This window comes from Protopterus annectens, chromosome 13.part0, assembly GCF_019279795.1.
Source record: "Protopterus annectens isolate FY-2018-M chromosome 13.part0, PAN1.0, whole genome shotgun sequence".
Classification (NCBI taxonomy): Eukaryota; Metazoa; Chordata; order Ceratodontiformes; family Protopteridae; genus Protopterus; species Protopterus annectens.
In genome coordinates this window covers 92658505-92685477 of record NC_056747.1, presented here as the reverse complement: position 1 = coordinate 92685477, position 26973 = coordinate 92658505, and the positions used below count along the sequence as shown (strand labels likewise).

The following is a 26973-nucleotide window of genomic DNA, read 5'->3' as shown; positions in this document are numbered from 1 at the left end:
TTTTCCCATTTCACAGCCTGGTACCTGTCAGTTAAGTAACCATAGAACCAGGTTAGAGTAGACTTTGATAGTTGATATTGGTTTAGTTTATTTAGCAGGATTTGGTGGGATACTGTGTCAAATGCTTTGGACATTTCCAAAAAGAAAGTTGACACCTGCAGGCCTTTGTTTTTAAATTGATTTATTGTATCTGTGAAGCAGAGAAGGGCTGTAGTTGTGCTATGGGTGGGTCTGAAGCCATGTTGTGTGGGGAACAGGATATTATTATCTAGAAGGTATTTAAGACCTGGGTATTAATGCATTTTTTTAAGATTTTGGCCAAGAGGGAGAGTATTGCAATGGGTTTATAGTTATTAAGTTCTGTAGAGGTCCCTCCTTTGTGTATAGGAGTGATATGGGATATTTTCCAGTGTTTGGGCACATAATTTTCAGCAAAAGATCTGTTTATGAAGGTGGAGATTGGGATAGCAATAGTGTCTGCTATGAGTTTTAAGAAGTAGCTAGGGAGTTGGTCATGTGAAGTTGATGAGGGTTTTAGTTTGGCGAGCATACATTTGATGTAGTTATATAACATATAACCATCATGTGGGCACTGTTTTGAGGGTAAAGCTCATATTAGTATTATTTGTTGTTTTAGGGATAGCGAGGTTGGAATTATCTTGTGAAATTAGGGATAGAATGGAGTTCACAAAGTGGGAGTTAAATTGTGCAGCAATGGGTGCTTTAGTATCGGGGTGGTCGGTTTGGGGGTAGCTATTTCCATGTTTTTTTAGTAATTGATTTACACATTTCCAAAATTTGGGGGGGTCGTGTTGGTATTTAGTTTACAAAGTAGTATAGTATCATTTTTCTGTCCTGCCTAATGTGTTTTTTTTGCACAGTTGTGCAGTTTTCTATATTTAGTAAGGCTATGTATATCCTTGGTTCTTTGGTATTGGAACCAAGCAGTATCTCTGGACTTGAGGATTTGTTTGGTTTCTTTGCTGAGCCAAAGGATTTAGTGGTTCTTACCATGACCTTGTGTAGTAGAGCAACAGTGTCTAGCTGCTGTAAAAATGTATTGTTGAAGTAGGCCATGGCCTGGTCAAGTGGGAGGGTTCTTAGAGGGGGGTGCAGTCGCATCTGTAAAGTTTTAGGGACAATGGGTGAGAAATTTTTTGTGTTTTGTGTGAATCTATAGGTAATGGTTTTGCATTGGTTGGTTCTACTGCATATTAGTTATATTAGGATGTGGTTAATTAGGCTGTCTGGGAGACTGCCTGTGTGGGGGTACATAGTGGGGTAGTTAGTTAGAGCCCAATCTAAGATAGAGTCCCTTTTAGAGTTTTTATCACATCTGATGGGAATTTGTACTAGCTGTTGGTAGCCATGGAGATTTATTATATTAATTGGTGTGTTGGATGTACAGGTGTACCAATCTAGGTTAAAGTCACCAAGAATGAGGGTTTCTTGAGAATATGCAGATGAGCACCAAGGTAAGAAGTCTTCAATACTAGCAGGGGTGTTACCAGGTGGGATGTAGATGGCAATGATATTTTTTGGACTTTTTGGGAGAGGAGTAGGTGAAGGGAATTTTAAGTAGTGTTAAGTTGGTCTTATACAATATTGCAGATCCACCACCTTTACGAAGGGGTCTATCCTGCCTAATAATGCTGTAGCCAGCCATGAGAAAGTCAGAGTCAGGTATGTTTTTATTTAGCCAAGTTTTTGTTATAGCAACTATATCAGGGGAGTAGTGTGCTAATCTGGCCTGGAGTTCAGGTATTTTGTTTTTGATACTCTTAATATTGATATTTAATATCAAGAGGTGGTTGTTATTGCATTTGTTAGTTGTTTGACCAGGGAGGAAGGTAATGGGGGCAATATTCCCTGATGGTTGTGTTGCTGTGGTTTGTGGTGGACAGAGTGGTTTTGGGCCTGGGTTGGGGTGGATATCCCCATGTGGTAAGCCTGGTATGGATAGTGTGGAACAGATGCTTGAGTTTGGAGATGAGCATGGAAAAGTGTTGTCCTTTTCTTTGAGTTGGAATGAATGCATGTATATTTCATTTTTATAGTAATCGGTGATGTTCTTGAAAATTTGTGGAAAAATATTATAGTAATGTACGGTGTCTATGTGTGGGACTACATAGTGTTGTGTTAGGCTACTAAGTGTTGCAATGTTGAGAGACTGATAGTTTGTGGAGTTATATAGGATTGTGAGAAGGCAGAGAAGACTTAGTTGTAAGATAGCCATGACTGTGTAAGAGAGAGGTGATTGCAGGTGGAGGTGTGACTAGGATATGGAGAGATGGAGTATATGAGAATGTGTGAGTAGTGTTAGATGAGGTAGAATGAGTGGAGTGAATGTGAGTGGCAGAGATGGTGTGGGATGGAGCAGTGGGTGTGGTTGGGATAGTATAAATCTAGAGATACTGGGGGTGGGAATTGGGGCAGGGTAGGAGAACGGAGTGAGCCCGAGTGTTAGCGAGGGTGAATGGAATGGGCTAAGCCCACCAGGACTGAAATAATGGGTTGCAAAAAGGTAAGTGGTAAGTTTCAATGCCTTACAGTTACAAAGATAGAACTACACAGACACAAGTTGATCTACAGCACCTAACAGTGACAGCAGCAAGGTGTAGGGTATAGAGAGAGAGATAGACAGAGCATCACTATAGAAAGGTTATCGATAATGAGAGTACTCAGTAAGCTAAACCATAATATACTTTGATTTATCATAGTTGAATTGTAGAAGGAATCAGCAAGATAAGTTGCAGACCTGCCTTGTGAGTGTGCAAACCAGTGCTTTAATATTAACTTTGATAAGAAGTTACACTAATGACTAGAAAAAAGAAAGCTACTGGGACAAAGTATAGTTTGTCACACCTCAGTGACCACACAGCTTGAATCTCTTATCGGAGCAATGTTAAGTAAGATTTTGCTAGGTGATGTTTTCCCTCCTGATAGTTGTTATTAGAGTCAAACCTTTGGACCACCACATCTCTAGCACTGGGCTCAGTGACCACACAGCTTGAATCTCTTATCGGGGCAATGTTAAGTGAGATTTTGCTAGGTGTTTTCCCTCTTGATAGTTGGTGTCATAGTCAAACCTTTGGAGGGCTGAAAGACCACTGCAACTGTAGCACTGGGCTCAGTCACCACACAGCTTGAATCTCTTATAGGGGGAATGTTAATGTTAATATCTTAGTAATGCTTTTAACTTTTGACTTCAAATTAATTTCATAGTTAATTATAGAAGATTTGAAAAGAAAAATAACTAGTTTCTGTACTTTATTTCCCTAGAACTGTTTTTATGAGGTAGACAATTTTTAAAAGCTAAATAATATATCTTTTTCTTAAAGTACACAGCTGGCCTTAGCATAGGCGAACTAGGGGGATGCCTAGGGTGCTGTTTGGCAAGGAGCATTTGTCTGAATTTTATTTCTTAATTTTAAGTATAGAAATGATGATGATGTGGATACCCTGTTCATATCAGACACAGCAACAGCATTCTGAGATGATGTCTCAGTCTGCATGTTTTCTGCTCCATCACAGCCATGACTCAGACAAGAAATCAGACAGCCTCAAAAGCTGTCTGACTTATTGTCTAGACTGTAGATAGCATAATAAGGAGGAGAAGAAAGTTCACTAATTTTGAAAAGTGAAGTGAATAGTGGGGCTATGGTAAAAATAAAATAGAAGAGGCACAATTCAGCAGAGAGCAGCACTGTGATGGTCTCCAAGGGAATGCTGTGACTGGGGTGCAGTTCACTCAAAATGGTCTAAATTGCAATAGGTAAGTGTTTGTTTTACTTAACATGGCAAGCAACCAGAAATGGGTAGTGGATTGTTTTACAGGATTAATTTGAATTTAAGTGAAACAAAATGGAATATACTCTTGTGGTTGACTACTGTGCATTTATATGAAACAGAACTGAAATGAATTACCGTATCCACTTTTTATTTTATTACAGTCAGAAAACTGAAATGTACACAGTCTAAAAAAAAGTGCCTATGATAACTAGGTATGAGGGGCTGGCTGTGGATGAAAATGACTGAGTCTATTTTTCTTTGTTACAGTTAGTTATTGTACTGGATTTGCAGAAATAATGTATATGTGGATAAATGAATATGTAACACTTTACTGTGGCTATTTTTTATGAGAAACAAAACTGAAATACATTACCATGGCCATTTTTATCATAATCAAATGTTTAAGATATTCGCAATCACCAAAATATCTGTAATTGCTGGGTACAGAGACTGTTTGTGGAGGACAATAGCTAGTCCTGCTATTTTGATCATATTAAACAGTTACTCTTCTGGCCTTGAAGGATTAATTTGCATTTGTGTGATGTCAGTTGGAATATTTACTTTGGCTACCATTTGTGTTAATCAAGGCTCAAATACATTACTGTGAGCATATTTTATCACAGTCATCTAATGTGTGCACACTCAAAGTGGTTACAGCTGTTTGGTATAAGCACTGTTTGTGAACAAAAGTCACTGACCCTGCAGTCATTTGCTCAAGTTAAACAGTCATTATTCTGTCTTTGCATGATCAGTGTTCATTTGTGTGAAGTATGTTGAAATAGTTTACTATGGCTATTATGTGTCTGTGAGAAGCAAACTCGTAATACTTTCCTATAGCCATTATTATTTGTGCTACAATCAGATATTTGAGGTATACACTGTCAAAAAAGTGACTATAACTACTTGGTACAGAGGGACTTTCTGACTCTGCTGTCATTATCAAGTTATAAAGTTATCAATATTGTTTTGCATGACTAGTGTGCAAGATTTAAAAACTAAAAAAAATCATCAGGAAAATCAGAGAAAATTATAAATTCAAAATAACAGCTGAAACTAAAGACAACTACAAACTCTTCCTTATCCATGTTAGAAAGCTAAGAACAACACCCATGAATGCTCTGAGCTAGTTCATAATGTATGGCACGGTGGTGCAGTGGTTTGTGTTGTCTCATCACAGCAAGAGGTTCTCTGGTTTGATTCTCGATTGGGGTGCCTTCTGAGTGGAGTCTGCATGTCCTCCTTTCATTCATGTGAGTTTCCTCTGGGTGCTCCCATTTCCTCCCATTTTACAAAGACATGTGTCTGGAGCATTTCTGCCAGGGCCTCTGCTGAAAACTGGTTCCAGGTCGGACTTTCCCGGTGAACAAATGTTAAATAAATAAATTAATTAACTACTTCAGCACTGAGGATATTGCTGTATACCAACACATGAGCATAGTGCCAGTTTAACATCATCAGCTACTGTTACTGAAGTTCTACAAATTCCTGAGTCCCTGCTCCATCCTCTAATTACCATGGAGCAAATCTTAGCTGCTCTCTCCTAGACCAAAAATTCCATATATGTGTACCCTGACAATGTTACTCATGGCCTAATAAATAGTGCTAAACATACTTTGTCTAAGCCACACCTCCCAACCATACCGAATTACTCAGTTTTTCCCGAGTTCTTGGGTCCAAATAATTATTTAATTTAATTATTTTTAATTTTTTTTCCCGGTTTTGAGCTGACATCATCACGTGTGTGATGATGTCAGTGCCGTCAGGGCTACCAGCCTGTTTGAATTGAGCTCAAGGGCTCAGACACTTAGTGCTCACATTTCCGGATTTTGAATGGTTCCATCTGTGAGTGGGAATTCAAATATGGATGTATTCTGCAGTCCGGTTCATAGGAAATATGGATCTGCAATGAGAGGGAACTGAACGAGTAGGAAACATGTTTATTTATTTATTCTGCCACAAACAGTGTTTTTCAAATGAATCTATCTGCTGGTCTACATGTTTTTTCTTCCATTCTCAAGTTCAGGGTGAACGAACAGTGTGTGTGTGTGTTTGTGTGTGTGTATGTGTGTGTGTGTGTGTGTGTGTGTGTGTGTGCGTGTGTGTGTGTGTGTGTGTGTGTGTGTGTGTGTGTGTGTGTGTGTGTGTGTGTGTGTGAGAAAATGCCCCAATTTAATACACCTGGTAGCTAGAGGTACTCAGGCTCAAACCCTGTACCTTGGGTACAAGGTAAAAAGAGCCTAAAGTCCCTAGCCACCACTTGTGAATTTATGCCTCATATTTTTGATCTGTTCCTCATAAAATCTGTGGTTTTCAGTATTTTTGTGGCAAATCACTAAAGGATTTAATTCACTAAATAATGACAGGCATTTGAATTTCAGACTTCATATACTTCGGAAAATAAATGGTAACACAAAACCTTTTATTCTAGCAATTTTCTAAGATCAGTATTGCTATTCAGGATTGTGGCAAATCACTGAAGGATCGCATTCACTAAATAATGGCAGGCATTTGAATTTCAGACTTCATATTCTTCAGAAAATAAATGGTAACACAAAACCTTTTATTTTAGCAATTTTCTAAGTTTATAATATCAGTATTTGAAATTTGTCCCTATTTTTGGGGCTGCATTCCCCCATTATTGGCTTTGTTCAGGTTTTTTGTGCTAAGAGGTTCAGAACTATGGTGAGAAGTGAGAAATGAATTCACTAAATGATAGCCATTTAAGTTTCAGTCTTCCTATCCTATCTTTCAGGAAACTGCTGATTTGGCATATTGGTATGTTGCTCTGACTTTAGTGCACAGGGTCCTGGGTTCAAGTCTTGGCAGTGAAATACATTGTGGTAACACAACATTTTATTCTAGCAACTTTCCAAAATGTTTGTTCACCTCCCCCCCAAAAAAAACCTGAAATTGAAAATAAGCGAGAAGCTGTGCAAGATGCCTATGGCTTATACTACTTTCATCCTATATGTATATATATATACATATATACATATATATATATATATATATATATATATATATATATATATAGTGTGTGTGTGTGGAAGTAGACTTTTATAATGGACATGTTCTGAATTGGGCAGTTTTGTCATTATTGGGTGATGCATTTTGTTTCAATGCCTACTGGAAAAAGGTTCAAACAATAAATTTAAAATGCGCTCTAACAAGTGTGCTATATTATATGAGGAATATAATTTAATAAAGTCCAGAAGGTGTATCAAAGAACACATGTATGTTTCTTGTTTTGTGTGCAAGGGGCCAATGATTTGAAAACAGCCCAAAGGTAATCTTTATCCACCATTGGCCAGATGCATTTTCTTTGGATGTGGTGTGGCTTTCAATGCTGTTTCAATGAATGTGAGTTTCAATGGCAGAGAAGTTTTAGTGCCAAGTCTATTTTCATTGTGAGACAGTATTGCTTTGTTTAGCAGCTTTGCTTAGCAGATGTCTATTGGTGTTTGTGCATTGTGCTATAAAATGTAAAAATACAATCCATATAATCATTGTAGAAGTAAAGCAGTATCTACACATTAGTGTTTATGGTAAATGGGGTAAATTAGATAGGTAATGGGACATTGGAATGGCTGCAGGGGGACTCTGGTGCCATATTTTGTTTGTTTGTTCTTCAGTTTGTGTTTGAAAGTTGGTATCCCACAATTCCATTGGAGTGGGCGGGGTTACTTAATTATGTATGCAAATTTGATGTTAATCAATGTACAGATTTGTTCCTATTTTTCATGTTTCCAGGTTGAGAGGTATGGTCTAAGCCTCTTGCACACCTCTTTAGCCTTTCCACAGGCTATGATCCTGAAGCTTGTAAAATAACCACTCTGATATCCATACACAAGGATAGCCCTACATCACACACCTGCAACCACAGACCCATTAGCCTAGCAAGCCTGATATGCAAGGCCATGGAATGCATTTTATTAGACTTCTTAAATACCAGCATTAAAAACTTACTGCTCTGACCCATATCAATTTAACTTTGTCAAAGGTAGGTCATGCCTACTTATTCTAGGTAACATTTTTGAAAAGTTTACAGAAGCTATGGATGGAGGCTACATAGTCCACGTAGAACACTTAGATCTGGCCAAAGTCTTTAACACTATTCCCTATGACAATATTGTAAATAAGCTCAAAAACTGAAACACAGACCCTTTTATTGTGAGGTAGATACCAAACTGTCTGTCTGAAAGAAAACATATAGTTTAAATAGCAGGTGTCACCTTAGAAAGCAAAAATGTGAATAGTTGTACACATCAGAGCTCAGTGCTGGGTTTCTTGTTGTTTGGTATCTAATTCTTTGATCGTCAGACTTCTCATCCAGAAATTTGGTTAATTTGGTTTGCTGATGACTTTAAGCTGGGTGTTTTGTGCTCATTTTCAGATACAGTGATGCTACAGAAAGGACTATGCCATACAAGTCACTAGTATCAAGATAATGGCATTTAAATATAAAAAAGTGTAGTCATAGCCAGCCTTAGGCATAGGCCACCTAGGCGGCTGCCTAGGGTGCCACTCTAGTAAGGGCACGTTTCCAGTAATCTGAATGGTATAAGTAGATCAGGATGGGGGCACCTGGTGGTGTGGAGGGGTGCTGTGAAGACCTTTTGCCTAGGGCACCAGTTGACCAAAGGCTGGCCCTGAGTGCAGTACTGTCACATTTATCAACCCTAACTTTCTGAAAGCAGATAAACAGCACTCCTCTCCAGATGGAATCAGTGAGAGAGAGTAGTACCATCATAGACAATTCACTATCATTTTACTACCATGTTGTAACAGTGGTGAGGAAATTTTAACTCCATGACCAAACTAATATGCAAATATTTAAAGTCAACTCATTTAGGACTAAAGAAGTTATCATTTGTCTGTAAACAGCCTTCATCACACCCCTTTCAGCCTGTATCTGTCCAAACACATCTCGACCCCAAAAGGTTGCTGATGAAAAAAATTGTTGTACAGACCCTAAATTATCAAGACAGACTCAAAACTCCCTGTACTCTATCTCTTATATACATATGTGTGACAACCTAAATCAGTGTTTTCTCACTGCACAGGACCATATTTTTCTCCATCTTTTTCACTTCCACAAAACTAATGGCTCTACAAACAGCTGTATGAAGGATATAAATCAAATTCGTATTGCTCCGTCATTTCATTCCCAAGGCAGGAATAAGACAGATAATTTATAGGTAGTTACTAGATATGCAGTCCAGGATGCTATTTGGGAGCCTCGTCCAAGTTCCCAAATGCCCCAACGCACTGTCTGGTTAAGTGACTTGCTTATCGTCGCACATTAAGTAAATAAGATTCAAACCATGTACCCCTGAAACAGAAGGTAGCTCATTAATGAGTCAGAGCTATAGTCCTCTAAGCTACCAGTTCATGGTGACTTTCAACCATGGGTTTAGTCTTCTGAGTTAAATGCAAATTCGTGATGACATTCAGCCCTGCCCTTGGAGATTCCAACTACAGTCTTTCCACTTTTTAGCCACTGGAGACAACTAAGAATTTCTGCAAGTATGAGAACTACTAATGAAGTTCACAAATGAAGTAATGGCTCCATGTTGTGTCCTTGCTCACTCAGGTAACTGGTCACACTTGTGTCTCATGGCCAAGTTTTCCCCTGTGGCAGTATATGTCAAACAGCAAAGAAACACATAACGCTTTGCACAAAGAGGTTGATTTAACCTATTTCTATACAGTGGAACAATCATTATGTGACACCATTTGTATGCCCTTGTTACAAATAAGATTCATTTTGTCAGGTGAAAGAGTTAACTCCTGCAGCTCAGATAGCACACATTATCATAAACCATGGATTCAGCTTGCGTGTTAAAAACACTCAGCAGTTTAAAATGAAAATGAGATCACTTCATTTTAAGTATGTACTCATACTGAGAAACTTAATTTAGAAATCTAGTTAAGCTAATCTGAAACACATGCGGAAGAACTGAGCTGTATTTTGAGTTTCTTAAGTTTGTTTGCATATGTTTTAGCAATAAAAGTAGTTCTAGAGGAAAACAGCTTCATTGCACACACGTGTTCAGAAGACTGAGGCACTTCTCAAGCAGTTTATGAGAAAAAGTGATAAACTATATGGTACTCATATCTAAGATGTTACACAATAAAACTGGGCTGAACCGCCAGGGAAAAATGTACTATAAAAGCAAGTGTTTTCTCTTGTATAATTTGCAATAACAATATGCTTTCCCTGTAGATGCTCACTTATGCCTCATATAATTCTTCTTGCTAACAGTACATTTCGTCTTCACTGGCCTGTTTCCTTACACATATCTTAAAGATGCTTTCTACTAGCTGTATAACGTTCCATTTCCTTTGCTACATAAACTGCTTTCCACTAATCATACACGTGTCCCATTTACCTATGACTATTCTTCAAAGCCTAGCTTCAGTAAGAGATACATCCCCTTACAGCAGTGTAATTACAGTGTAATTATGAACTGAGCTATTCAAATGCTTAAATATAACAGTGTTGCATGCTAGTAAAGGCTCAGCTGTCCATGAACCAGGATTATAGTTTTGTAGCTGTGAAGGTGAAGCGTCTAACAATGTTTAGGTTCCCAGTGTGCCAAAAATAAGTGATAGACAGGCAGCTCCTACATAACAGTGTCACATATCAGTGCTCCAATAGAAATGTATATGCAGTAAACGTCCACAAGAAAAGGTACTTTCTCCTACCACTATGATCTTACACATGGGTAGACTGGTATATCTGTAACCCAGTCAGACAGCTGTATATTCAGTGCCTTTCTCAGGGGGTGTGGAGTAAGAGTTGGAGGATGAGGAGGAGACACATGGGTATAGACCCAGCCTCATCCACTAGTACCACCCCCAAACTACAACTATAGAATGTGGCATTTATTAATATACCTTTGTGGTTGCCCTTTTTGCACCATGCTAGTATTACAGTTACACAGGGCATGGGGATCTACTCTAAAACACAGATAAACACTAGTAAGACCATATTGTGGAATGTTAGCTAAATCTGTGTAGATGCTCTGAGTGAGTCTATATCAAATTACAAGAGTATCACAAATTAGTGCTGCCCTATTGGTGAAGAGGGATAAAGTTCTGATTACAGTCTAGTCAGCCTGGTTTTGATTAATGGCTCGGGTTACTGATGGAACAGCAAGGAGGATGACATGTAAATGGTCACACCAGAGCAATTAGGCTCCTGGTGGAGGCCAAGAAGCCAAATGGAATGTGCTTGACAAAAAGGGTGGGGCATCTTGCTGATGTTGCATTATGCTGCAATGTAAGGTGGAGTGGTGGGGTCTGCACATTTTACACCCCTGGTGGTTAGTTACTGCACAAGTGTCAGAGGGGAAATGGGATAGGGTAAAGTAAAAAAAAACACCCCAGCTGATATTAGGGGACTAATGTACCAGGATGTCCTTAGGTTCCATATTGGCCCCAACATCAAATTCAGTATTTGACCGGACTTAGAGTGAGGTAGCCAGTAGACCCAGCATGGATGTGGGGCACAGGAACAGCTATCAGGATGAAACCAGGGAGAAAAAAGACTGTAAAAAGGTTGCACAAATATAGCACATTCTCACAACACATGTATACACTAAGCACAGGCTATGCATGGAGAGAAGTGGGAAATAGCACATATACAAGCCCACAGTAAAGTGAAAAAGACTTGTACAGTCCTGTCGTGATATGAAAATCACTCCCAGTCTATAGCAATAAATCTGGCAATTATCTCAGGGTATTAAGACTCTAAGGCATTAGTAAGCTGCTTCCTGTTGTCCAGGGCATAGAGTTTGAATCCTTTCATCTCCATTTGCCTATTGAGTGACTTTGAACAAGGTACTTGCCCATAAAAAACAAAATCTGTTTAAGGTAATGGTTACTAAGTTACTTAACCAGACAGTGCTCCTGATTTGCCTCTGAACATGGATTCTTGCGTCAGTGAGTTTGGCTAGTTAACAAATGCATAAATAAATCAAACAAGTATGTTACACAAAGGAAAAGCAGTAATACCAAGACCATTTGTAACAAATATTATACTTTTTGCCATAGTGGCAAACTATGATACCACTAAAGTCGGGATTTTGACTATTAAGTTCCAGTTATCAAAGTGATTCACCCCATGGACAATTTTCTGCATGGGCAGGGTGTACACAAAATCACACTACACAGATATAGAGACCTTAAAATAGCTCCACCAAAGCACATGGCCTACAGCATGAAGTCATCCATATATACACATCTGTTCCTTTACAGGCTCCAATTTGACAAAATGGCTCCTGATCCTCATTGTCTTTTTCCTTCCTATAAGAAACTCATAAAGATTTGTACTTATTGCCTTGAATGAGGAGATTAAATAAACAGCATGTCACATCTTGCTCATATTCGTGTCAACCATTTATTGTACAGTGTTGACACCTGATAAACCATTTATAAAGAATAATAAAGCAGAGTCACAAGAATGGAGTAAGTAATTACTGACTAAAAATGTGAGTGATTCATTCCTCAGCTGCTTCCTTTGGATGAATCATAAAATTCATCTGCAGTTGTTTTTGTTATTGTCTCCTTTTGTTCTTAGTAATCAAAAAGATGGTTGAATCATTGTTATATAATGACTAGCGTCACTGATGAGATGGAGTCCTTCCATTGTTAAAGAAACCAGGAGGGAATTTGTACCTTAATCTCCTTTTTCGATACTAACTGAATCAACAAGGCTTGCAGGCCGCAAATGGGTCATTTACTGGTAATATGGTATAGTGGGAGGCAGTGTAACAAGGAAACATGCAAGTAACCCGAATGCAGTTACAGCACGTAGTTGTGTCAGTTCTTTTTTTATTTAGTAAGACTGTCTCTAGGCCAGAAAAGTAAAAGCAGAAATGAAATCCCTCACCAGAGTACCCAATTTTACAAGCACACATATTAACTCCCACCCAACAACACCACTCCTGTTCCTTTTCTAATATAACATCATCATTAAGCACATCTAAAATTATGGGTCTGGTTTACAACCAAGCCTTTGGCCCACTGGAATAACGCTGGATAGTAAAATGAAGGGAGTTAATCAGCAAAGTCTGTTACTATTTCATTAAGTTTACCTGACATTTTTTCCTGCAGGACTTTTTAAACCAGATATTTAGCCCATTATATAGTTACTCAGTCATTTATTCGATAGCTTTTTTTACGCACTTCTGCCTTCATTGCACATTTAAAGAAGCATCGGTATAAATGAACACAAGGGAAGCGCATCAAATTGAAAAACATACACTGGGAGGATGTAATCTGTCCTCTTCCTGCTTAGGTTCCTGTATAAAAATTCTATAAGCAGCATAGGTAGTAAAAATAATCACTATGTTTAATTCATGGAAACAACAGCAGGGAATTACAAAACAAATGCTTTGAGAAAACGCAAAGTAAGGCATTCCCTGTAACACTGTTTGCCTCATGTATGCTAATTTGCTAATGGGACTGTTTGAAATTGAATATATTTACAAGCATATATTTTTAAATAAGTAGTGTATAAGTAATGCATTTTCATTATATTGATGATTTGATTTTTTGTTTGTCAAGGTGGCCAAGACCAGCTCTCTGATTTTGTTAGAGATCTAGGGAAAAATACATTTGGTCTCTCTTTTGATGAACCGAAGTGGGGGGAATATTATTGTATATTTGGATGCAAAACTAAAAGGGTGTGACAATGGAGAAGTTCTAACTTCCATACATAGAAAGTCTGAAGACGGTGGGCAATTTTTACATGGTATGAGCTGTTGTCCCCCCCACACACACACACACACACACACACACACTTGTCATCATTATGTTATGGTGAATTTTTACAGTTGAGAAGTTTATATAATATTGAATTAGATTTTATGACAGAAATTAGGTTTACTGTTAAAATGTTTCCCTTTAGGGGGTATGACAAGTCTATTATAGAGAATGCCTTACTTCAAGTTAAGGGGAAAACTGTTACTAATGTGGCCACCAGGTTCAAGCCCATGAGAAAAATAGAAAAAAACAGAAAGTGTAGTATACCTTCCCTTCATAGACAGAGCATTTATTTTGTTTCTACTTACACATTATTTAGTGAGAAATTGATAGAACTGGTTAAATATTACTGGCATTTTTTTGTTGCAGCATCGTCATTTTTCCACCCTGTTGTGTCCTTTTCCTTATATATCTTGTAAAAGTGGCAAAAATGTAAAAGATACGTTAGTGCAGAGTAATTTTCAGGTACCGAATAAGTATTCCTATGGGACCCTTGCTACTTCAGGTGCCTTCCCCTGTGGGGGCTGTTTGAGTTGTATTGTTCAGACATTTTTTTTTAAGATCGATGGTGTTGGGTTTGTACCTACTGATAGATATACTTGTCATACAGAAGGAGTGATGTACATACTTAAATGTCCACGTGACTTATTTTATGTAGCGGAAACTAAGAGAGTATTCAAACTTACACTGTAGGAATATATATAAGACATACTAAAAAACTTAACTGTGATAGGCCATTTTCTCTGCATTTTAAGTAATGTCCTGAAGGTGATCCTTCTGCTTTGCAAGCTAGCATTCTGGAACAAATATATTCAAAATATTCTGATGATACAGTATTTAAAAAATAAGCTCTCTATAAAGACTCTATAAAGAGTCTGTTTTTATTTTAAGTATAGTACTTTAATGGCTTGGGCTCTTAATGCTGAATGTAACTGGAGGCATCTGATTTAATTATCTGCTAATTCATTATTTAATTAGATAATTATTTTATTTTATATATATATATATATATATATATATATATAGAGAGAGAGAGAGAGAGAGAGAGCTCATGGCTTATAAGTTTATACTTCTTGAAGGTTACAGAGCCGAGGAGCTAGAGTTTTATGTGTGTTCTTCTTTGATTTGTATTAAACACGGAAAAGCAGCCTTTTGCTGGCTTTTATTATTTGAATCCTTGGTTGTATGCAACGTGAAAACACCTGTGCAATGGTGCAATAAAAACACTGAATTATAAGTAAGCTAAAGCATATCATTTTTTGGACACAGCCTTTTTATATTTATATTATTTGGATTTTAATATCCTCTTTTATCACATTTGCATGGACAAACAGATTAAGATGAAAAGTCTGCCTGAATGTTAACAGGTAGACCCTAGGCAGGTATTTTTACACTATTATCCAATGCACCCTTAAATCCCCTCAATTGAACTTTGGACATGTGCTTAAAGGTCTCACCATCCTCAGCATGGATCAGTAACCCCCGAACAGCCTTGAAATGTCATCCTTACAGCTGATACCTCTGTTCCTCTCTTCTTCCGATCTCTTTTTTGCCTCATGTCACCCTTTCTACATACCCCAAAACTGCAGCATCTTTACAATGTCACATATTTTATTTATAATGTATGCATGCTTTTCTAACTCTCTCTCTCTCTCTCTCTTCATATCCCTATCCTCAGCTTTCATCATCTTTTTTAATTGTTCATTTCATAATCTCTAACAGTTTAATTAACTCGCTTTTCTGTCAAGAGAATAGAAGGCAAGAAGACCAAAAAAATTCTCTCTCTTTTCTCTGCATGGCTACCACAGTGGAACATAGTACGGCAAATGTAATCATGCTGGTTTACTATTAAAAGATGGAACACGGAATGTTCGCAGATGGAAACTCGAAACATGGATGCTCAAATTTCCATCTTGCCAAACATTCCCGTATGTGAAAGCTTATATAATAAACTCGAAGTACTGTACAGAGGCTGGGGTACATTGCGATGTGGGAAATTCATCCTCAGCATAGTGCAGTCTCGGAGTTGGAATATATAGTTAGCAGGGTGTGTGTGTGGGGGGTGCAGGGGGGGGGCTTGCCTACCTGCAAAAATGTGATGTTAGGTATAGGAGTTTCCTTTACCTGAGCTCCTATACAGGTATCACATAATCTGTTCAGAAACAATGTAGAATCTGCTGAATTTGTTCAGCTGATTCAATATTGTGACATTTTGTACATTTTGAGTTTCGATTAGTTATTTCGCCTTCCCAAACATAAATAATTTTGCATTTCAGCATTTTAATAGTAAACCAATCATGTCATTACCTATGTGGCAAAAAATGGCCCAATCATCTCTTAAGTCTACACTCGTAATTATATAACCATACAAACCCTACCCCTAACCTTCTATTGGTCTCTGATGCTGTCCTTTAAAGCTGCACTAAAGGACTAAGCTTGAGTGTGGCTATCACTGACCATTTTCTTCTTCTTCTGCCTTTCTTACATCACTCCCTCAAATATGTAAGTTATCCCCATATCCTTCCAGCAGAACATAAATTCTGAAAGGACAAACAATTGTATTTACACCTATCAGCCACCTTACGAGCCTCACTAAAGCTCACTAGAGGCTGGCCTTTTCATATTTCTCATTGTCAGTAGCTCAACAGATTGCACACTCACCTTTCATGCTGAAAGATCAGAAGGCTGTGGGTTCTATTCCTACACTAGGTACTCAGATTTATTTAACAGTACTGATGTTAGAGTGTAGCATAAGGGGGTGATGCACTCCTGAGTTGTGTCAGCGTTCAGATGAGATGTTAAACTGAGGTCACATCTAATTGAGTTGGTATTAGCTCAGGTGGATGTAAACAATCCCACCCCACTTATTGATAAAATAATTGGGGCCACTGCCATGGCCAAATTTCACTGAGTCAGTATGAATACCACTTTGAGTCTGCCCTGAAAATAACACATTGGCTTAGGGGGACAAAGCTGGTCAAAAAAGTGAAGAAATAAATCTATGGAAACTGCATCAGTCTAACAGATATACATTTTTTTTAAATACCTTAGTTTTTTACTTCTCTACCCCAGTATAAACAGCTACAAAAATAAAATCTTTGGATTTTTATATTTGATCACAGACTGGCCTTGACAGCAGTAGTAGTCTCTTTGCACCAGGTAGTGAGTATTTTCTTGGGATAATTGTTTTAATTGAAGAGCAGCATCTATTAACATGTCTCAGGTTAGATGTAGGCCCCAAAGATGAACACATCAGACACAGTTATTACACAGAACCGCTACCAGCATATGGTATAGGTTAAAAAAATAATTATTACTAGATATTGTCAGTATTTCTAGATCTCCATTCTTTCTTCTATGGGTACCATGAAAAGAGTTGTTTTTTTTTTTTAATCATTGAACTAGCGCTAAAGAGGATGGAACACCTCACTGGCTAGGTGGAGAAGACTGCCTGTTGTCATGATACCTTATACACAGCACTGATAGCTAGGCCTCATTTCATTAAGTCTTCACTCCAGCTGCAAAGGGACTACATTTAAATGTAGGTGAAGTCAGATGAACTGACGTCAAGTAAAGAGACATAAGCCAAGGAACCATGCTTACTGGCAAGTGAGGGGTTCATCACTGTATCTATTAAAACTATCACTCAGAGTCAAATGGTAAAATATAAACAGTTAAATTCATTGTTCCCTATTTATCACATGTGACTGGGAGGAAAACAACTTATGGATTTAATGTGCTTTTTTTACTGTTTTATTGACAAAGTGTGCAAATACATGTCACTATCAAATGTCAAAGGATAATGTTTACAGTAAAATGTACAAAGTATTGTTGCAACCATTTATAATCAGAGCAGTCAGATGAACAAATGCCAGTGACTTTGGCATTTCATGTAGGCTATAATGTATAATCTAAAGCGTAATCAATCATTTTTTCAAACAGTCATTCTGTATTACTGTACTAATTCTCTTTAATGACACGGTTTTTAATGTAACCAACTAGATTCTAAGAAAACACCCCACAGATTTTGAAGACATCAAACAGATGCGACAGTGTCTTAGCAGGTTAACTTTTCCACACAAAGGTTAAGCCTAGTTAAGGCCAAAAGGTCCCACACAGGTGTATGCTAATACCCCAGACGTAGATAACTAAAAGTAATATTACTGTGCAATAACATGTGTAGTGCACTGCTCTGCCATTCAGTGTGTCTACAACTTCATATGCCTCTCATGTTTGATGATTTATTTATGTATTTACTTTGGTAACTGCACTCGAATACTAGACTCTGTGGATATTTTTGGGTTTAACCTAAGGTTATAAAAAGCTATATGATGAAAAAAAGACACAGACACACACACACACACACACACACACACACACACACACACACACACACACATAACATCTGGCTGGTTCCTGTGTTTTTGAACCTCCATGTTTTCGCATCTCCGGCTCAGCAAATGCACTGTGCATTCGCACATATGTTGTCAACCTTAGTAGTAGAGTTAGTAGTACAGTGCAGATCTGGGACGTTTACGCTCTTCCCCACTGTAGTGCAATCTAGGAGTTGGAATATATAATTTGCAGGGGGGTGGGGGGGGCTTACCGACCTGCAAAAACTTTCAGTTCACTGTTGTGCAGTATGTTCATACTGCTGAAAACTAAAACTTCAGTTACTGTTGTCAAAAGTGCAGGGGAAGTAGTATGTCAAATAATGCAGAATTCTAATAATCGGCATTACATTCGACATACTGACCTTCTTCCTCTGCTTTTTTTGGCATTGTGAGTTGCGCAAATGAATGGAATTCGTTCTGTCATTCACGATTTTGATAGTAAACCTATACACACACACACACACACACACACACACACACATATATATATATATATATATGTGTGTGTGTGTGTGTGTGTGTGTGTGTGTGTGTGTGTGTGTAATCAGGAAAGAAGATTATAGGGTACCATTCTTTTATCGTCAGAAACAATAAAAAAGTATTATGCAAAACTAAGCCTGCAGTGATGTGCACGTTTACATAAGAGAAATATGCTTAGGTCCTGTTGAAGAAACAATTGTATAGTAACCATTAGTAGCATAATAATATTTTTAACTAGATCTTTGCATGAAAAAATAAGCAGATAAATATTTTAGTTGAATAAACTAACTGCTGTGGGGTTTGTATGTAAATAAAACGAAATATTTTCAGTATTTTGTGATGCAATAGGAAAAAACTGATAGATTAATAATACTGATATTTTACTAACTTGTTTAGCCCATTTTTTTGTGTTATGTATTAGTATTTAGATAATATGTTTTATTGTTCATGTTGTATTTTCCCTGTCCTCTAACACATTTAAAAAAAAAATATGGGCATCTTTTCTTCCCTAAGAAATGGCCTTGACTTTTTCCTTGTTTTCTCTCCCCATTATATTTCTGCAGCTTCCTAACAATACCTTTCTGAGATGAAAATGTAATCTGCATTTTTCCCTGGGGCATGAGGAAGCTACCTTAATCAAGTTATTTCTATGGTTTATATAGAAATGGTAACAGACAGGTAAATTATCTAATGTTTCTTGGGGCCATCATGATGAGTCCTGTGTCTGATTGAGCAGCATACAGAATCAAAACAAATTAATCTGCAGCATATTTCTACTGCCTATTCAGCGGTAAACTACATACTTTACTCATACAGCAATGCATCTAAGTAAATTACAGTAACATCCTCACAATTATTTTATTTTTCATTTTTTTAGCCAAATAATTGGAAATAATGACTAAATACAGAGTCAAGAAATGTGGGATTCCACTTTATTGTACTTTAACAATGGTCTGATACTCCTGACTTATTTTGGACACAAACTTGGGTTTGGAAATCGCAGAGACTCTGTGCCATTTTGTGAGTGATCTTTTCAGTTATTTTTTACATGGGGACTAAATGTGTAATGAGAAAGGATGAATCGAGACAGTACCTAATAACATAGTTCACTAAAAAACAAAATTGTATCCAGTTTTCATTTTAGTGTAATAGATTTGAATCATATTCATCCCTCCTTCAAATGAAAAGATCAAGCTTCAAAATTAGCAAAAATTACAAAAAATAACCTGTTTTTGGCAGACTATTTTCAGCAAATCTTGTATTCACCAGTAGAAGATTATAAAAATGCTGTCCTTTACTAACATCCTTGTCCATCGAATAGCTCATAAGCTTGTATTGTAAGTCAGTAAACTTGTTGGGGTCCTGCCACATTAAATAGATTTTATATGTATATTGCCCTTGTTTCACTTGGATTCGGACCTGCCACTCTAATGGGATTTTGTTGCCACTTGCCATAGTTTCATCTAGGTTTGAACCAAACACCAGGGTTAACTGTTACTGATTTGTCCTGATTTTTTTCTTACTATTGGCTGTCTGTTGCTCCCTTGTTGCTGATTGGTGCATTCCCCTTTAGGCAGGTTCATACATGTTAGGTGGCGCTATGTTAGTGTTGAGCTGCAGTGTACTGCATGTGCTTGGATCATGCTCCATTAGCTGGACTGTATTTGTGCAGTACCTTTGCTTCACTTGGGTTTAGGTCTGCTGCACTAAGGACAGCAGCGGGCACACAACTGTATTTTACTTATAGCATTGTAACAGTTAATTTCACATTTGGCTTGTAAATATGGAGTGTGACTATGGTTTTCTACATTTTTCACAATTTTTCCGACATTCTTTAAAATTGAAACCCACAATTTAATTCATTCACTTTATAGTAGCACAGTTGAGAGCAGCTTGTAATTAATCTTCATGGTAATTCATCAGTTAGGTTTTCACTAATACCTGGTTACATATTGTCTCTGTCCACATGGGTTCACTGCCCCCTTCTGTTGCCAAACTGCAGACAGCAGAAAACCTACAGAAGCATTTTCTCTAAACAAAACAGGAATGTCTGTAATCTCCCCATTGTAATTTTGAGATCCAAAACTGCAAATCCTGGAATTATGAAAAACAAGCTATATAACGAAAGGAGAACAGTGAATGTGGACAATCGCTGTTCTGCTTTAAAGTTATTTTTTTGTAGAAAATCCTTTGCATCCCTAATGTGCAGGGGAGTTGGGGGAAACTGTTTATATTATCTCCAAGCGTGATGCACCTCAAAATATAAAGGGCTACACTGAGGTACAGCTGTGTTGGGCGTAGTGTACGTACATCCCTGTTTTTAACACTCAGTCTGATTGCACAACAACTTTTATTTATCAGTCTCAGAATTTAAAACTGTTACCTGTCTATGGGCCAGTGTGGATGGGAGGTAGTCAAAACTCACCCAAGGAGAAATAAACGGGCCAATGTGAAGCTTTTGAGATGAGGTCTGTTGGTCTGTTGTGGACATTGGAAGCCAAAGCCAAAATTAAAAGAAAGGAAGCAGTCAGCAGAGTTAAATATAACAAAAAGCTGCATAAAAACTATAACTTAGGTAATGACTAAAACAGCACTAGTAAAAAAGATGAGGCAGTGATTTCTAACCAATGTTTGTTGCTACAGACTTCTTTGTAATGACTGGCCACAGCTGTAAAAACCTTGTGTGATTTAAGAACACATAAACATGTTTTTTCTTTCTATTTTTAACTGGCCTTGTAATGGTTAGCATCATCCAGAAAAAAAATTATTATTTGTGATTAACTTAATCTGTTCTTACACACACCTGGGTTTCATTTTTCATTATTATTTAAGAAGAAACACTTGTTTACTTTCAAGCATAGCTGCTTACAGCGATTCTTCGGCATATCAGAAAAAGAACCAACAAAGTTGAAATACTTCCCAGGAAAAGAGATGCTGCATTAAACAAGTCCTGACATGACCAGTCTGGTAAAATTAACATAAAAGCATATTCCCCCAAAAAGTCAGACAACAGGTAAAGGCTACACAAGATGATTGCCACAAATGTTCGGCTATTTACGTCATGGTTTATCACTGAATGAAAATGTAGCTCAATGGCTGTCTACTACCAGCTGCACTATATGTTATTCAATATTACTATGCTAAGAGTGATGCATGGATCAGTAAGAGATGGTACAGCCCATAGGTCAGTAAGAGATGGTACAACCAAAGGTCATCGATAATTACATGGGTACACAACAATTTCCACTGTGACAGAACACATAATGCAAATCGATAATTACATGGGTACACAACAATTTCCACTGTGACAGAACACAAAATGTAGGCAATGGCAAAATGTTCACAGTAAATTAAAATACCTACAGCCTATCCATGAATGACTGTACAGTAGCATCAGTGAGGCAAGATAAAGAAGGAGATAATCAGGTTATGGGTTCAAAGACAGACTCAGAAAATGAACAGACAGTGCTGCATTTAGCTGACATACAGAAACCTTCAAAACTGCGTTTCAACACAGAACTGGATTCTTTTATCCACACATTCACAATTATTTTGAAAGTGCTGGCCTGGCTCTTGAAGGTGATATTCTAACTAAAGAAAAAACAACCCCAAAACTTTGCAGTAAGATGAAAAAAATCAAACCATAAAGTATTATAAATGCATTCTATACAGAAACCATTCTGCTTATATACAATAATACAGCAGTATAAATTTCTGAACTTCATCTGTTACAAACATCTTGTTTACTGTAGTGTCTGCTGTAGCCTCTTCTGTGTCTCATACAAGACTGTGTTCACAAGAAAGCAGGAAGGCATCCACTGAAGAATGGGTTCACTCTCATACCAGGCCTACTCAGGCCACAGCAAAGTCACCACTTCAGAAACCTTGCATTAAAGTGAAAGAGCCAGAAAGGAGCAATGTGCACTCCTGCTAGGTCAAATGTTACCACAGTAATGTGCACCCCTGCCAGGTCTGGTCATACTGCAGTAAAACTGCACCTTCAACGTCTGATCATGCTGCAATAGTGTGCACTCCTGAAAGGTCCAGTCATTCTGCGGCAATGTGCACCCCGCCCATGTCCAAGCATACTGCAGAAATGTACACTCCAGCCAGATCCAGTCATACTGCAGCAAGTGTGCACCCTTACCATGTCCAAACATACTATAATAATATACACTCATGCCAGATCCAGTCATACTACAGCAATGTGCACCCCTGCCAGGTCCAGTCATATAGCAATGTGCACCCCTGCCAGGTGTAGTCATACTGCAGTAAAGCTACACCTTCAATATCTGGTCATACTGCAATAGTGCACACTCCTGAAAAGTCCAGTAATGTGCACCCCTATCACATCCAATAATACTGTAGCAATGCGTATCATGATGGTACATACTAAAGTAATATGCAGCCCCTCCCTTACCAGATCCAGGCAAAATGTAGCAATGTGCACACCTGTCAGTTCCAGTCATACTGCAGTAAAGCTACACCTTCAGTATCTGGTCATACTGCAATAGTGTGCACTCCTGTCAGCTCCAGTCATACTAAAGTAATGTGCACCCCTGCCATGTCCAATCATACTATAGCAATGTGCACCTCCATCAGGTCCATTGATACTGCAGTCATGTGTACCCTTACCAGGTCCAATCATATAGCAGTAATTTTCATCTCTGATAGATCCAGCCATGCTAATGTAATATGTACCCCCTACCAGATCTAGTTACACTGCAGCAATGTGCATTCCTGCAATGTGCACCCCTATCATATCCAATAATACTGCAGTAATGTGCACCATTACGGCATGGTCATACTGCAGTAATATGCACCCCCCACACACCAGATCCAGTCATACTGTAGCAAACACCATCTTCTCTACAAAGAATCTGTTTTTATTTTAAAGTATAATACCCTAATTCCCACAGGTTTGAACTGTGAGGTTAATTAGAGCTATTTTATTTAATTGTATAATGGGATAATTGCCTTATTGAGTTTGTATATAAGGAACTGTTTTTTTGATGGGTTTTATTACTCCTTGAAGGTCTTTGACTGAGGCGCTAGAGAATAAACTATATTGTAGATCTGTGCCAGTGGTTTGTTTTTATATTGTAGCAATGTGTATCTTCACAGTCTGGACATACTGCAGCAATGTGCACCCCTACCAGCTCCAGTCATACTGTAGCAATGTGCACACTGTTCAGGTCCAATCAAACTGCAGTAATGAGTAGACCTGTCAGTTCCAGTCGTATACCAATGTGTACCCCTACCAGGTCCAATCATACTACTGTAATGTGCACCCCTATCATGTCCAATCATACTGCAGTAATGTACACCCCAGCCAGACCCAGTCATACTAGAGCAATTTGTACTCCTGCCAGGTCCAGTCATACTACAGTAATGTGCACCCCTGCAAGGTCTAGTTATACTTTAGAAATATGCATTCCCACAAAGTCCAATCATACAACAATAATATTCACCCATGCCAGGTTCAATCATATAGCAATGAGCACCCCTGCTAGGTCTAGTCAAACTGCAGTAATGTGCATCCCTGCAAGGTCTAATCATACTGCAGTAATGTGCATCCCTGCAAGGTCTAATCATACTACCGTAATGTGCACCCCTGCAGGGTCTAATCATACTACAGTAATGTGCACCCCTGCACGGTCTAGTCATACTACAGTAATGTGCACCCCTGCAAGGTCTAGTGATAATACAGTAATGTGCACCCCTGCAAGGTCTAGTGATAATACAGTAATGTGCACCCCTGCAAGGTCTAGTGATAATACAGTAATGTGCACCCCTGCACGGTCTAGTCATACTACAGTAATGTGAACCCCTGCAAGGTCTAGTGATAATACAGTAATGTGCACCCCTGCAAGGTCTAGTGATAATACAGTAATGTGCACTCCTGCAAGGTCTAGTGATAATACAGTAATGTGCACCCCTGCAAGGTCTAGTGATAATACAGTAATGCGCACCCCTGCAAGGTCTAGTGATAATACAGTAATGTGCACCCCTGCAAGGTCTAGTGATAATACAGTAATGTGCACCCCTGCACGGTCTAGTCATACTACAGTAATGTGCACCCCTGCAAGGTCTAGTGATAATACAGTAATGTGCACCCCTGCAAGGTCTAGTGATAATACAGTAATGTGCACCCCTGCAAGGTCTAGTGATAATACAGTAATGTGCACCCCTGCAAGGTCTAGTGATAATACAGTAATGCGCACCCCTGCAAGGTCTAGTGATAATACAGTAATGTGCACCCCTGCAAGGTCTAGTGATAATACAGTAATGTGCACCCCTGCAAGGTCTAGTGATAATACAGTAATGTGCACCCTGCAAGGTCTAGTGATAATACAGTAATGTGCACCCCTGCAAGGTCTAGTGATAATACAGTAATGTGCACCCCTGCAAGGTCTAGTGATAATACAGTAATGTGCACCCCTGCAAGGTCTAGTGATAATACAGTAATGTGCACCCCTGCAAAGTCTAGTGATAATACAGTAATGTGCACCCTTGTCAGACCTAGTCATACTGCCTATCCATGTTTTGCAGTAAGCTGTACCCATTTGCTTTATTAAGAAATGATGAGGCTTCTATAAACACAATAACTGTAGGGCAAAGATAGTAAAATACTCATTTCATTTTACATAAATGCTTCACCTACACATGGAAAGGCTTTTAGACTCATTTTAGACAGGAAGTGAAATCTAGGAAAAACATAAAACCTGTGGATAATCTTTAGCTATGCACCACCAGTAGATGATCTGCAAAGCGTGTAACAATAATATAATGTCCACAGTACTGCTCATTTGTTTCAGAAGCTTTTTATCCAGGCCTTCATGAAAAGAGGCACTATTCTACTGAGCAACGAGATAAACAAAACACAAATAAATAAAAATCAAAAATGTTTTCCAGGAAATGAAACAAGTTTGTGAAGCAAATGAAGAAAGTTCCTATTTACATCTTATTTTTTGACAGAATAAAAATATTTGACCTAAATCTGACTGGTGACAGACAGCCCATTTTGAAGTCCTGTTATGTTATGTTGTCAGTTTCTGTTGAAAAATAATGGCAAATGCCATCTTAATGTCATTTTAAGAGACTACTTTCAACACTGTAAATGCTAATCTTTTGATGTAGGACATTTACTAAAAGCTGATGCCACCAAAGTCATTCACTGAATATACTTGTGCCTGAGGCTAACTAGATGGTCACCTGTTAGCAACACAGGCTTTAAATTATGATCCCTGGGGAATTGTGGTGCTCCAGTTCTGTGATTACTGGCAAATATATAGTTTAATAGCAACTGAAATCCAAACGCATCCTGTAGTCCTGCGGGGCTCCAATCATATCAAGGTGACTGCTCACATCAGTTTATAGCATCTTTTTAATTTAAGTTATCACGGTGCAGCTGACAGTCCTCATCACGGAACAAAAGAACTGGATCATGTATCATTATAACTGTACTAGCATTCTGGTTATTATTAAAATGAAGGTTTGAAAGGATGCCCTGCTGAACACCACAGGCAGACGAACCAAAGTACTAAAATCTACACATGCATATGTCAACACAAAAATCTAAGTTTCCATAATATCAAAACACCTGCAACATCAACTGAACATTTTTCACATGCCGTAAATACTTGATTCCTTCTTCGTGAAACATTAGAATCAAATTACTGTCCACGTACACAAGTCTTCCTAGCTTACAGGTTTCTGCATTCATGAAATAAAAGAAAACCTATTCTGCTTGGCACTTCTTTGCTAATTGCTTTCTTTTGTTTAGAACCTGATTACTCTCGGTTATACTTTGACCTGAGGGTCTTTTTCCATCATGATCCCTGTTTCCCCACTGCCTGCCAGCTATAACAGGCCCCTTTACTTAATCATGCTGCTACTCAGCTTATCCTCTAGCCTTTTCATACTTTGAGCCATCTTTCATCCCACCATGACTCTATAATAGAACTAAACGTCCCTCCAAATCTGTCTCAACCATCTAGTCATACTTCTGCCCTACACTCTCCAAAAATCACACCAAACCTGTTTAATGAAGCTTCTCACCTTTTTTTCCAAATATAGAGTGATTAACTCCATTTCAACTCAAACTGAAGCAAAATTAGGTGAAAAAATGTTTTCTGAAAAGCAGGTATTAATAATTCCCCAATATACTAAAATCCTTCTAGTAGGAGGCATTCACCCTAATCCTGGCCCCACCTATCACAATGAACATCTAGACAATTCTCTTCCACACACTACTGTAACCCTACAACAGTCAATCCCCAACCCGAGTAATCTAACCTTTGCTGCCATAAATGTTAGAAGCATAAGAAATAAAATTGCTGAACTACATATGCCAGCATTACCTAACATAAACCTGATATTTTCACTGAAACTTGGCTTAAACCCAGCATAAGTGACTCTGAAACTACAACTCCTAGCTATAATACCTTCCATAATGACCATATAATGAGAAAAGCCGGTGGTATTGCTTTAATATTTCCCAAAAACTACCACATCCCCCTTACAACAAACCAGT

General features: G+C 38.2%; 1 protein-coding gene across 3 annotated transcripts in view; it reads right to left on the bottom strand.

The window, feature by feature from the left end:
- Positions 1 to 26973, bottom strand: part of YJEFN3 (YjeF N-terminal domain containing 3) — a 1463772-nt gene that overhangs the window by 475638 nt on the left and 961161 nt on the right. Inside the window, exon 1 of one of the 3 annotated variants that reach the window (XM_044090653.1) lies at positions 20821 to 20842. The exons of the other annotated variants lie outside the window; for them this stretch is intronic. The gene's annotated coding sequence lies outside the window, so the exon portion shown is untranslated. Of the gene's footprint in view, positions 1 to 20820; positions 20843 to 26973 lie in introns of those variants that run through there. 3 annotated transcript variants of the gene reach the window in all.